The following is an 11,854-nucleotide window of genomic DNA, read 5'->3' as shown; positions in this document are numbered from 1 at the left end:
ATCGCCAAGGAATTGACACCCTCCTGATGTTGATTTCCTGTCAAGCTCACAGCCTCCATAATTACTGTCAGCAAAAGCATATAAATCAAATTCAGAATTCTTCGGATACCAAAGACCCAATTTTGGTCTGCCTTTGATATACCGAAAAATTCTTTTGACAGCAATAAGATGAGAGAGTTTAGGATTAGCCTGATAGCGAGCACATTGACAAACTGCAAACATGATGTCGGGATGACTTGCAGTAAGATACATCAGTGATACGATCATCGATCTGTAGTGTGTCTGATCTACGGATTCGCCATCAATATCTGGATTCAGCAGGGGTCTTTCAGCCATTGGTGTCGATGCAGGTTTCGCATCTTGAAACCCGAACTTCTCAAGAATATCCTCCACATACTTAGTTTGATGTAGCAGGACTCCGGTTAAATTTTGTTTGACCTGAAGCCCCAGAAACATGGTCATTTCACCCAGTGAACTCACGCCTTCAAACTCTTTACAAAGCTATGGACTGGTAGACCCGAAGATAATGTCGTCAACGTAGATCTGGACTAGTATCTGATCATTACCAACATGCTTGATGAATAAAATTTGATCAATAGTGCCGCGAGAGTATCCATGCTCGAGCAAATGCTTTGTTAGAGCCGCATACCATGCTCGAGGAGCTTGATGTAACCCATACAATGCCTTGTCCAACTTGTAGACATGATTAGGAAACTTGGAGTTAACGAACCCAGGGGGTTGATCAACATAAATTTCTTCCTTCACCTTGCCATACAAGAAGGCAGTCTTGACATCCATTTGGTAGATCGTGAAGTTCATGTAGGAAGCATATGCGAGAAAGATACGAATAGCCTCCAATCGAGCCACAGGAGCATAAACCTCAGTATAGTCAAGACCCTCAACTTGTCGAAACCCGCGAACCACCAACCTTGCTTTATTGCGCACTATTACACCAGAATCGTCTTGCTTGTTACGATAGACCCAACGCGTGTCAAGAGACCTTTTGCCCTTTGGTAACTCAACCAACTTCCAAACCCCGAGCTTTTCAAACTGATTTAGCTCTTCATGCATCGCATCTACCCAGTTGGGCTCATTCAAAGCCATGTCAACGTTCTTGGGCTCTATTTGAGATATAAAGCAAGAATAGAGACATGCATTGACATCTCCACTATGACTTCTGGTTTTAACTCCGTCACCCAGCTGGCCAATGACGTTATCGATCGGATGATCGCGTTGAATTCTTGAAGGAATGTCTTGGCTGATATCATTGAGTGAAACAGGAAGAGTGTGAATGTTGAAACCTCCATCATTTGCTGATTGATCCACATTGGATGGATCTGCTACAAACTCATTAGCAATTTCTTCAGGAAAGAGTAGTTCCATAAAAGTTGGATTGACAGCGGAAGCATCTCTAGACATGAACTCTCTTTCAATAGGGGTAAGAGGTGTAGCATCAGCATCAGGAGTTCCATATTGAACTTTAGACTCTGGACTATCAGGTTGGTCAGATGACTTCCCCTCAGGTGGAGCAGAGGACTCCCCCTCAGATGGAGCAGAGGACTCCCCCTCAACCGTTGGAGGTCTGTAAACAACTTCTTCGTCTTCGTCTTCAGAAACAATCTTCGAACCAGAAGAGGATCCATTTGAGCCATCTGAAGACACATTTAAGGATTTGAAAAGCGATGTGTAATCAAATAACCAGTCAGGACCCACTCGAGCGTCTGTTTCATTCTCCTCCAACCAGCGCACGTCATAGGATTCAACAATCTGCTTAGTCTTCTTGTTGTAAACCCTATACGCGGTGCGCGCAACATATCCTATAAAGTAACAATCATCAGCTTTGGCATTGAATTTAGGGTTAGATTCCAAGTGAAGAAGGGTGCAAGGGCAGCCAAATACACGGAAATGGCTGACTGAAGGCTTGTGTCCATAGAGAATCTCGTACGGTGTCTTCATCTGTGCTTTGTTGATTAGAACACGATTTTGCACGTAGCAAGCAGTGTTAATCGCCTCGGCTCAAAAGAAAACAGGTAATTTTGAATCACAAAGCATTGTCCTTGCAGCGTCTTTTAAAGTTCTATTTCTCCTTTCAGCAACGCCATTTTGTTGAGGCGTGTGAGCAGAGATGTATTGACGCACGATCCCCTTTTCTGCGCAAAAATGGTCAAGAACTGCATTCTTGAACTCAGATCCATTGTCAGTACGAAGCGCCTTCACCTGGTTGTTGGTTTGATTCTCAATCATCACAATGAACTTCTTTATCAGATCAACAACCCCTGCTTTGTTGGATAAGAAGAAGACCCACGTGAAACGAGAGAAATCATTGATCACAACTAGACAGTACGAGCTTCTATTGATGCTCAGGACGTTGACCGGACCAAATAAGTCCATATGCAATAGTTGGAGCACCTGACTGATTGAGTTGACTTGCTTAGGCAGGTGTGGTTTTCTATGATGCTTTCCTTGGGCACAGGACACACACTTCTCAAATGTAATAAAGTCTCTGACAGGTAAGCCTCGGACCATCTCATTCTTAGCAAGGCGATTCAGGTTTTTCGCGTTAGCATGACCGAGTCGTCGGTGCCAGAGCATTGCGTTTTGTTCGGAGACTTTTGAAAATAGGCAAGTGACTTGTTCAGGGATGTTACTGTTCATGTCAATAATGTAAGCATTCCCATCCCGCTTAGATTTGACGAGAATCCACTCTTCCGGGATGACAATGTCTGGCTTGAGAATCATGCATTCTTTATCGGTAAAATGGGTAGAATAGCCTTTGTCGCAAATTTGGGAAACACTCAACAAGCTGTGCTTTAACTCGGGAGCAAAGTTGACATTCTCAAAGCTTAGCACTCTATTTGTAACAGTTCCTCTTTGAGTGATCTTGCCACCATCTCCGCCCGCGAAGGAAACATACCCCCCATTAAAAGATTAAATGTCGTTCAATTGGGAGATGTCTCCAGTCATATGTTGGGAGCAGCCGCTGTCGACGTACCAAGGACGAACGACATTCCTCCGCAACTGTCCCTGCAAAATGAGCGGGATCATTTAGATTTGGGAACCCAGGTCATCACTGTCCGGGGTTTCCTTTTCGCTTTCTCTGATTTATCTTTTAAAGATTTCAAATTAGGATCCTCATTCCTAATCACTTCAGAGGATGTAGATGATGGATTGGAAATTGTTTTGGGCATCCAATGATATTTAGGTTTTACAACATTCTCAGGTGGTTTTGAAATAAGTTTCTTATAAGTTTGCAGAGAGCCTCTGAATGTTCTACCAGAAGTGGTTGAAGATCCAGAATTGCTTTTTGACGAAACCGATCTAGGCGGAGCCTTGTTCGGTTTTGGCAAACTATTTTGAGCTTTGTTAGTAAAAACCTTTTTATTCTTTTGAAAAACAGCCCTTTTTCTGCTTCGATCATATTTCCAATCATCATTTCGAGAACGAGTTCTTGAGGATTTTCTAATTAAAGACCTTCCTCAAGATTCATTCTCTCCTCTTGGTGACATATAGTTCACAAAGATCCTATTTTGACAATTCCTAGCTATATGACCACCAACACCACAATTAAAACAAATTTGTTTATTATTTGAACTTGTACTACATTTCTCAGATTCATTTTCTTGACAGACACTCTTACTCTTCTCAGAAGAACATGCATGAGAAATAGGTTGTGAGATAAGTGAGGGTGCCTCAGATGGTGTGACTTGTGGAATTGATGGGTTTTCATGAGAATCACAAGCATCAGAATTACCAAACAATTCATCAAACATATCAAAGAAATTAAGTTCAACATTAGCAGAAGTAGAAACATCACACGAAACATTATCAGTCTTAACATCAGAACCACAAACATTTTCATTTGAAACATAAATATCATAATTAGAAACAGAAACAGAAGCAAATTCTCCAGCTGCAAGCTTTGCCTGATCTAATGGTTGATCTGCAGGGGAAGTAGAAATGTCAGTACTTTCAACATTAATAAATCCTCCTGAAACGAAACCAGATGGCTTGCCATAAACCATAGACGGTTCATTGGCAATCTCATCCTTGGATAGGGGTTGATACTGATATGTATGATTATAAGGAGGAGGTACACTATCATATCCTAAACCCTTTGACTGATTTCGTTTGAACTGCAATTGAGTTTCAAATAAGGACTCGACTGTCTTACTTGACGCAGTATAATTTTTGAAACTAACATCTGTTTTTCCACATTTAATTTTCAAAGCGTCAAGTTCTTCAGTTACAGCATCAAGTTGTCTTTTAATATGATCATACAGTTCACATTTTTCACTATATTCTGTTTGAATTCTCTTAAAGTCCTTTATTTTTGTTTCTAGCTGGGCCTTAAGGGGTTTCTGTCCTTTCCTAAGCTGATAACCCTCATATCTAAGGTCCTCTACTTCTCTACGTAACAATTGAATTTCATCATGAAGAAGTTTGACATATTCATTACTAGCCTGAGAACAAGATGGTAGATTTACCTCACTTTTCCTGGGCTCGGAAGTAGAAGACACCATTAGAGCAAACTGCAGCTCCATCATTTCTGCTTCGGGATCAGCTGCATCATTCTTCAAGGAAGAATCATCAATCTGAGCTAGGTGAGCATTTTCTGGCCCTGAGATATTCAAAGCCTGAATCTGGTCCTCCCAATCAAAAGACTGAGCGACCATAGCAGTTTCACCATTAACTGCACCACCTGCACGGTTGTTTCCCACTGCAACCATCGTCCTGTTGTTGTTCATCCTACGATCTGGTTTTGGACACTCACGAGCAAAATGGCCCGGCTCGTGGCAGTTGAAACATCACAGCATGCCCTTGTTGAATCCCACCTTCTTTTCAGCATTCATGCCCCAGTTACTCTTCCCTGTCTTCTTAGCAAACTGCTTGGCCCTGAAAACAACCATAGCAATCTGCCATGTAATGTCCATCTCTTCCACATCTTCAGGATGAATCTGATCCAGGTCGGCAAATGACAGCTGAGGTGGAAGCTCTCCAGCTACAAAGGCATTGTAGCAGTTAACAAGCCCAGTGGCTAGAGCCAGATTTTCATCAGTGTCTTTAGTGTTTGAGGAAGAGGCTACAACTGGCACATTTGGAGAGGGAACAACTTATGGAGTGATAAATGGCTGACTTTGTGGAATGGATGATGCAACAGCAAAGGTTTGAATCTGAGGTTGTTGAGCAGCAAACACTTGGCCTGAGGAAGTCATGATTGATGAGAGAGCATTGTTGGATGAGATTCCAAGATTCGCAGTAGAGTACGAGTTCACATGGTTAATTTCTCTCTGTTTGTCATCAATATCACAAGCTTTGATGATCGCCATGATTTCAGCAAGAGTAAGGCGGTTTAGATCCTTGGTCTTCTTAATCACAGCAACATTCATATCCCATGATCTGGGAAGAGCATTTAGAAGCTTCTTGTTAATCTCTGACTTGTTCAAGAAAATCCCAGATATGTTCATGTCAGTGGGGAGAGTTGTGAACCGCTGCAGCTGAGCCTCAAGAGTCTCTCCTGGAATGTAGTTGAACATATTGAACTTTTGTCTCAACATGTCCTGGCGACTCTCCTTCATATCTTCATTGCCCTCATATACCTCAATTAGGGCTTCCCACAAATCTTTAGCTGAAGTGTACTCTCGGAACCCTTGAGCAATATCAGGAGATAATGCCATGGTTAGAGTGGCTAAAGCCCTTTCCTGCTCTTCAACTTTCTCAAACTCCTCATCAGTGTAGTTTTCAACAGCCTTGTCAATCACTTGGCCTCCGACTGTCATAGTGATTCTAACAGGGCCTCTAATAATGCTTTTCCAGACTTTGAAATCCTTCATCTTAATGTATTTTTCAATTATGTACTTCCACTCAGGAAAACCATCTGCAGACATTAATCTTGGAATACGCGTAGTAGTGCCCATGACAGTATCAAGTTCGTGAAAATGATTTTGACTTTGAGATTCCATTTAAAATTAAAGCAGATTGAAGTCACAAAAAAGTTTAAGGTTGATGATGATTACGACCGTAAACTGGGTTTACGGTTGAAGAGTTTACGACCGTAAACTTGGTTTACGGTTTAAGTGATTACAACCGTAAACTGGGTTTACGGTTGAGCTGTTTACGACCGTAAACTACGTTTACGGTTGATGAGTTTACGGTTTATACGTTTACGGTTTAAGCGTTTACGGTTAACGAAGCTTGGTTTACGGTTTTTAAAGATTCACAGTTTACGGTTGTTGAAGATCTTGAGTTTACAACCGTAAAAAGGGTTTACGGTTGGCAGTAAACTCCCAGAAAGCCTTCAAAAACACGTTTTTGCAGTAGATTCAGTTCCTTTAACCACTAAAACACTAAAACCAATCTTCGAACAATAAGAATATCAGTTTAAGCACCCCAAATCTCGATTGAATGAAGCTTTGACACCGGTTTTTGCTCTGATACCAATTGTAAGGTCCTGAAAAGGATCTTTACCAATGATCAGGCAACAAACAATCACAATAGAAGAGGAAGAAGAAAAGAAATCGAGCTTGCACACGTTTATATTTAGAAAAACGTCAAGTACAACTCGATGGAACACTCTGTAAACGCAATGGCATCAACAACCGCATAATGACCTACACCTCTGCTATTTATACTAGACTGGACCGCAAACTGGGTTTACGACCGTAAACAGGGTTTACGGCCGTAAACGTGTTTACGGCCGTAAACTCTGTTTACGGTCGTAAACACACTTTCCAACAGTAAACACCTAAACAAATCTCAAAATGTATTACAGACTCATACTGAACTATTACATTGAAAGCCTAGACCAAACCACATTAACTGGACCTTTCACAGATATAACCCCTTACGACTCTTCATTAGATTTCGTGCATAAAGACTAAAGATAATTATCACCGGCTCCGATTGATCTGTCGAGGTTGTACCTAGCAACCGCAGGTGGGGGTGTCAACCCGTATAGATCTATACATACGTATCTTGCTCCGAGGATTAACGGTTATAGCCGAGAGGGTATACTAAGTATTTAAACTTAGGTAATGAATAATACCTCACTATAACGACCATTAACTATGATATACGATAAAGGTTCACTATAAAATCCGAGTAAGTTCGATATATCCTTAGAAGTGTAAATTACTCGCTTAAATAAGTAGTAACTTTCTCGAGTGCGTGAATAATTTCGAAGATATAGGTGTTATAATTTATACATATCTATTTAACATATGTATAAATCTATGCATGATATAGGTAAAATTATGGAAGTTGATAAACATTCATAACACATAATTTTTTATCTGCATTATTTCGTAAAATCATAATATTCTTATGATTTTTAATTTATGACATGCTATTTTGTCACATAAAATCATGACATCATAGTGGCAGCAATATGGTGTTGTTGGGTGATGTCTAACAGCTTGCTCTAATTAGTGGCAAGAGAGGGAGAAGCATGGTGGTTCTCGGTGGTTACAACATCATCAGCACCACCCTTGGTGGTGGTGGTGTTTCTTGGTAGTGAAGGAAAAGGGGAAGGGCAGTAGCAAAACGTGAAAGGAAGGAAGTAAGTGGTGGTGTTTGAGGGTGGGTTTGATTGATCAAATGGGAGGGAAGATGGGTGGGTGGGTTGTGGTTTCCAGTGGTGAAGGAAGTGATGGCAGTGGTGGTTTTATGATGGAAGGTGGTGTTCTTAATCCCAGAGAAAGAAGAGGAGAGTATGGGAGAGATATAGAAGTTAGAGAGAGATGTTGAGATCGAGAGGGAGAGAAAGATTTTTAGGGAGAGAGTAGAGAGAGACATGGATGTTGACTGTACATATGTCAAAGGCCAACGAAATGGATGACTCTTTCTTTTAAGCATGCATGCAAGCCTGTCCTTTGTGTCCCCTTTGATATATCCCACACATAAGCCGCCTCGATTTACGTGACGTTGATTTCGAAGCTCGTAAAAATATTTTGAAAGTGCTTGGATAATGTCATAGTAATGATGATTTCAAATATTCAAACGGAATTCAAATTCGATATACGGATCTCCGTGAGACAGCGTTCGAAATTTCGCGTCAACCAGGTTCCGATTCGTTAGTTTTCGCGAATCTGATTTTGGTTCGGGCTAAAAATACTGGAATAGAAAAATCAAATCTGATTTCAGTTCAGAATGACTTATCATATGAACAAAGAGGAAGTCACTCTGAGCAAGCTTCAAGGCCTACTGAGAACTGTAGAAAGCAATTTGAAAGGCAAGGCTGTTGTACCTACTCCTACTGCTGCCCCTGTTCTGGAAATTGGACATGGGAAAGGGAAGAAGAGGAAGGCTCCTTCTAAGAGCCGCAAGGGAAAGTCTCTTGATGGATCCTCTTCCAGTGGAACCAAAGCTGGTTCTGCTAATCCCTCTACCAATCCAAAGGAATCAGAGTGCTTCCATTGTCATGAAAAAGGGCACTGGAAAAGAAGATGTCCCATATACTTCCAGGACATTAAGGATGGGAAGATAAATCCCACCTTCGCAGGTATTTACATTATTCTGTCTAATAACTCATCACATGCTAATTCTTGGGTCCTTGATACAGGTTGTGGTATTCACATTTGTTTTGATATGCAGGGACTAAAAGGAAGTAGGGATGTGGAGCACGGGAAGATAAACTTAATCATGGGGAATAGGAAAGTGTCGCCTGTGACCAAGATTAGAGTTTACTCTTTATTTCTTAGTTGTGGGTTAAATTTAGATTTGAATAAATGTTGTTACTCGTCAGATATGACGAGAAATATTATTTGCTTTCATACTTTGTATAAACAAGGTTTTACCTTTTCTTTTAATAATGAAATTGGTAGTATTAATGCTTAGTATAATTATGTTTTTTATTTTGAAGCATTACCTTGTAATGGTATATATGAAACTCTGATGGTTGTAGATAACTTAGGAAATAATGTGTTGCATATTGATTCGTCCAATGATTTGGATAAAGCATGCTTATGGCATTGTCGTCTTGGACATGTTAACAAGAAGCGCATAGCCCAACTCCAAAAGGATGGAGTGTTGGAGTCATTTGACTTAAAGTCGGATGACACTTGTGAATCTTGTTTGCTTGGGAAGATGACCAAGTCACCCTTCACTGGTACTTGTGAAAGGGGTGCGAGTTTGTTGGATCTTATACACACAGATGTGTGTGGACCCTTCAGAACTGCCACAAGGGATGCTAACCGCTTCTATGTGACTTTTATTGATGATTATAGCAGATATGGGTATATTTACTTAATCAAACATAAGTCATAAACTTTTGAAAAGTTCAAAGAGTTTAAACAAGAAGTGGAGAATCAATTGGGCAGAAAGATAAAGATGTAGCGATCCGATCGAGGAGGAGAGTATCTTAGTATCGAGTTCCACGACTATCTTAAGGAATGTGAAATTTTTTCACAATTGACGTCACCCAAGACACCATAGCTTAACGGTACGGCTGAGAGGCGCAATCGAACCTTGTTGGACATGGTTCGTTCCATGATGAGTCGAGCTTCATTATCTATCTCATTCTGGGGGTATGCCTTAGAGACTGCCGCCCATATCCTTAATGTAGACCCTACTAAGAAGGTTGCCAAAGCACCTCACGAGATGTGGGCAGGGAAGGTTCCCTCGTTAGATCACATCAAGTTTTGGGGTTGCGAGGCTTTCGTAAGATGAGAGACTCACGGCAAGCTCGAACCTCGTAGTAAGCGATGTATTTTCATCGGCTACCCACAGAAATCCTTTGGATATCTCTTCTACAGACCGAGTGACAATGTTGTCTTCGTTGCGAGGAAAGGGGTTTTCTGAGAGAGAGAACTCATATGCCAAGAGGACAGTGGGAGGCAAATTGACCTTGAAGAGCTTCAAGAGTTAAGTGATGAAGGAACCTCAAACACTAGCACTCAACCCGAGGAGGAAACTCCTGTTGAACCTATTGACGAGTCATTACCTCTTTGATGTTCCTCTCGAGTTAGGATGGCACCTGAGTTTTATGGCTTTCATATTACTACTGAAGGTTCTACGTTTATCAGTGATAGCACACTAGTAAATTTGGATGAACCATCTAACTACAAGGAAGCCATGGCAGGCCCCGGTTCTGCTAAATGAAAAGAGGCAATGGAGACCGAGATTCAGTCCATGTATGACAATCAAGTTTGGAACTTGGTTGACAACGTACCAGGTCGCAAGATAGTCGGGTGCAAATGGATCTTCAAGAAGAACACCGACATGGATGCGAAAGTACACACATATAAGGCGCGACTGGTTGCTAAGGGCTTTACTCAAACTCAGGGAGTTGACTATGATGAGACCTTCTCACCATTAGCAAAGATTAAATCTAAAATATTTATGTTAGCCATAGCTGCATTTCATGATTATGAAATATGGCAAATGGATGTCAAAACCGCTTTCCTTAATGGAAAGTTGGCTGAAGATGTTTACATGTGTCAGCCAGAGGGTTTTGTCAATGCAAAGTACCCTAATAGAGTGTGTAAGCTTCAGAAATCCATCTATGGATTGAAACAAACATCTCGTAGATGGAATCTTTATTTCGATGAAAAAGTCAAAGAGTTTGGCTTTTCGAGAAGCGAAGATGAGTCCTGCGTATATGTCAAAGCTAGTGGGAGTATAGTAAGCTTTCTGGTATTGTATGTAGATGACATACTTCTCATAGGAAACAATATCCCAATCTTGCAGGAGGTTAAGTCCTGGCTTGGGAAGTGTTTCGCTATGAAGGACCTTGGAGAAGCTGCCTATATTCTAGGGATAAGGATAATGAGATACATGAGTAAAAGACTAATAGGACTTAGTCAAAGTACCTACTTGGACAAGGTGTTGAAGCGTTTCAGCATGGAGAACTCCAAGAAAGGTGACTTACCTATCCAGAGCAATACCAAACTGAGTAAGACTCAGACTCTGAGTACAGAGGCTGAGATAGCTGAGATAAGTCGAGTACCATATGCTTCCGCAGTTGGCTCGATCATGTATGATATGACTTGTACTCGCCCTGATGTGGCTTTTGCATTGAGCATGGTCAGCAAATATCAAGGGAATCCTGGTAAAGCTCACTGGACTGCAGTAAAGAACATTCTTAAGTACCTACGGAGGACTAAGGACTGGGTCCTTACCCTCGGTGGGAGTGATGACTTGAGAGTGACAGGGTATTGTGGCGCCGGTTTTCAGACCGACATAGATAATTTGCGCTCTCAGTCGGGCTGGGTGTTTACCCTAAATGGAGGAGCAGTAACATGTAAAATTTCCAAGCAGGAGACTGTAGCTAATTCAACGTGTGAATCAGAGTATATAGCGGCGAGCGAAGCATCGAAAGAGGCGATATGGTTGAAGAACTTCATCGGAGACCTTGGAGTTGTACCATCCATAAAGGAGCTTGTGGAGATTTTTTGCATTAATGAAGGGGCGGTTGCCTATCATGGTAGATCCAGGCATATCGACAGAAAGTACCACTTCATAATACATCGAGTAGAAGAAGGAATCCTCGTAGTTAAGAGGGTATCATCACAGTATAACCCAACAGATCCCCTTACGAAGGGACTGAGTAGGGTTAAGCACTTGCAGCATGCTAAGAAAATCGGGCTGAAGGACGATATTAGTTTTAGTGATTAGATAAATATTTAGAAACTTGTAATAGCTAAAATGTAATTGACATTTTATGATTGAATAAAATGAGTTTTATTTATAAGTAAAGTTACTATCGTGTGTCAATTGTTTACTATTGTTTCACCTTGCATGTTTTGACTTCCAGAATAATAAGATTATTCAAACTATCCACAGTTGATCATACTTTGGAACTAGGTTATGAGGTTAGACTGTAAGGTGTTAGACATAGAAAAAGTATGCTACAACGTTA

This window comes from Lactuca virosa, chromosome 7 (genome assembly GCF_052849685.1).
Source record: "Lactuca virosa cultivar CGN04683 chromosome 7, Lactuca_virosa_CGN04683_v6, whole genome shotgun sequence".
In the NCBI taxonomy this organism is placed as follows: Eukaryota; Viridiplantae; Streptophyta; class Magnoliopsida; order Asterales; family Asteraceae; genus Lactuca; species Lactuca virosa.
Note: the sequence above shows the minus strand (reverse complement) of the source record.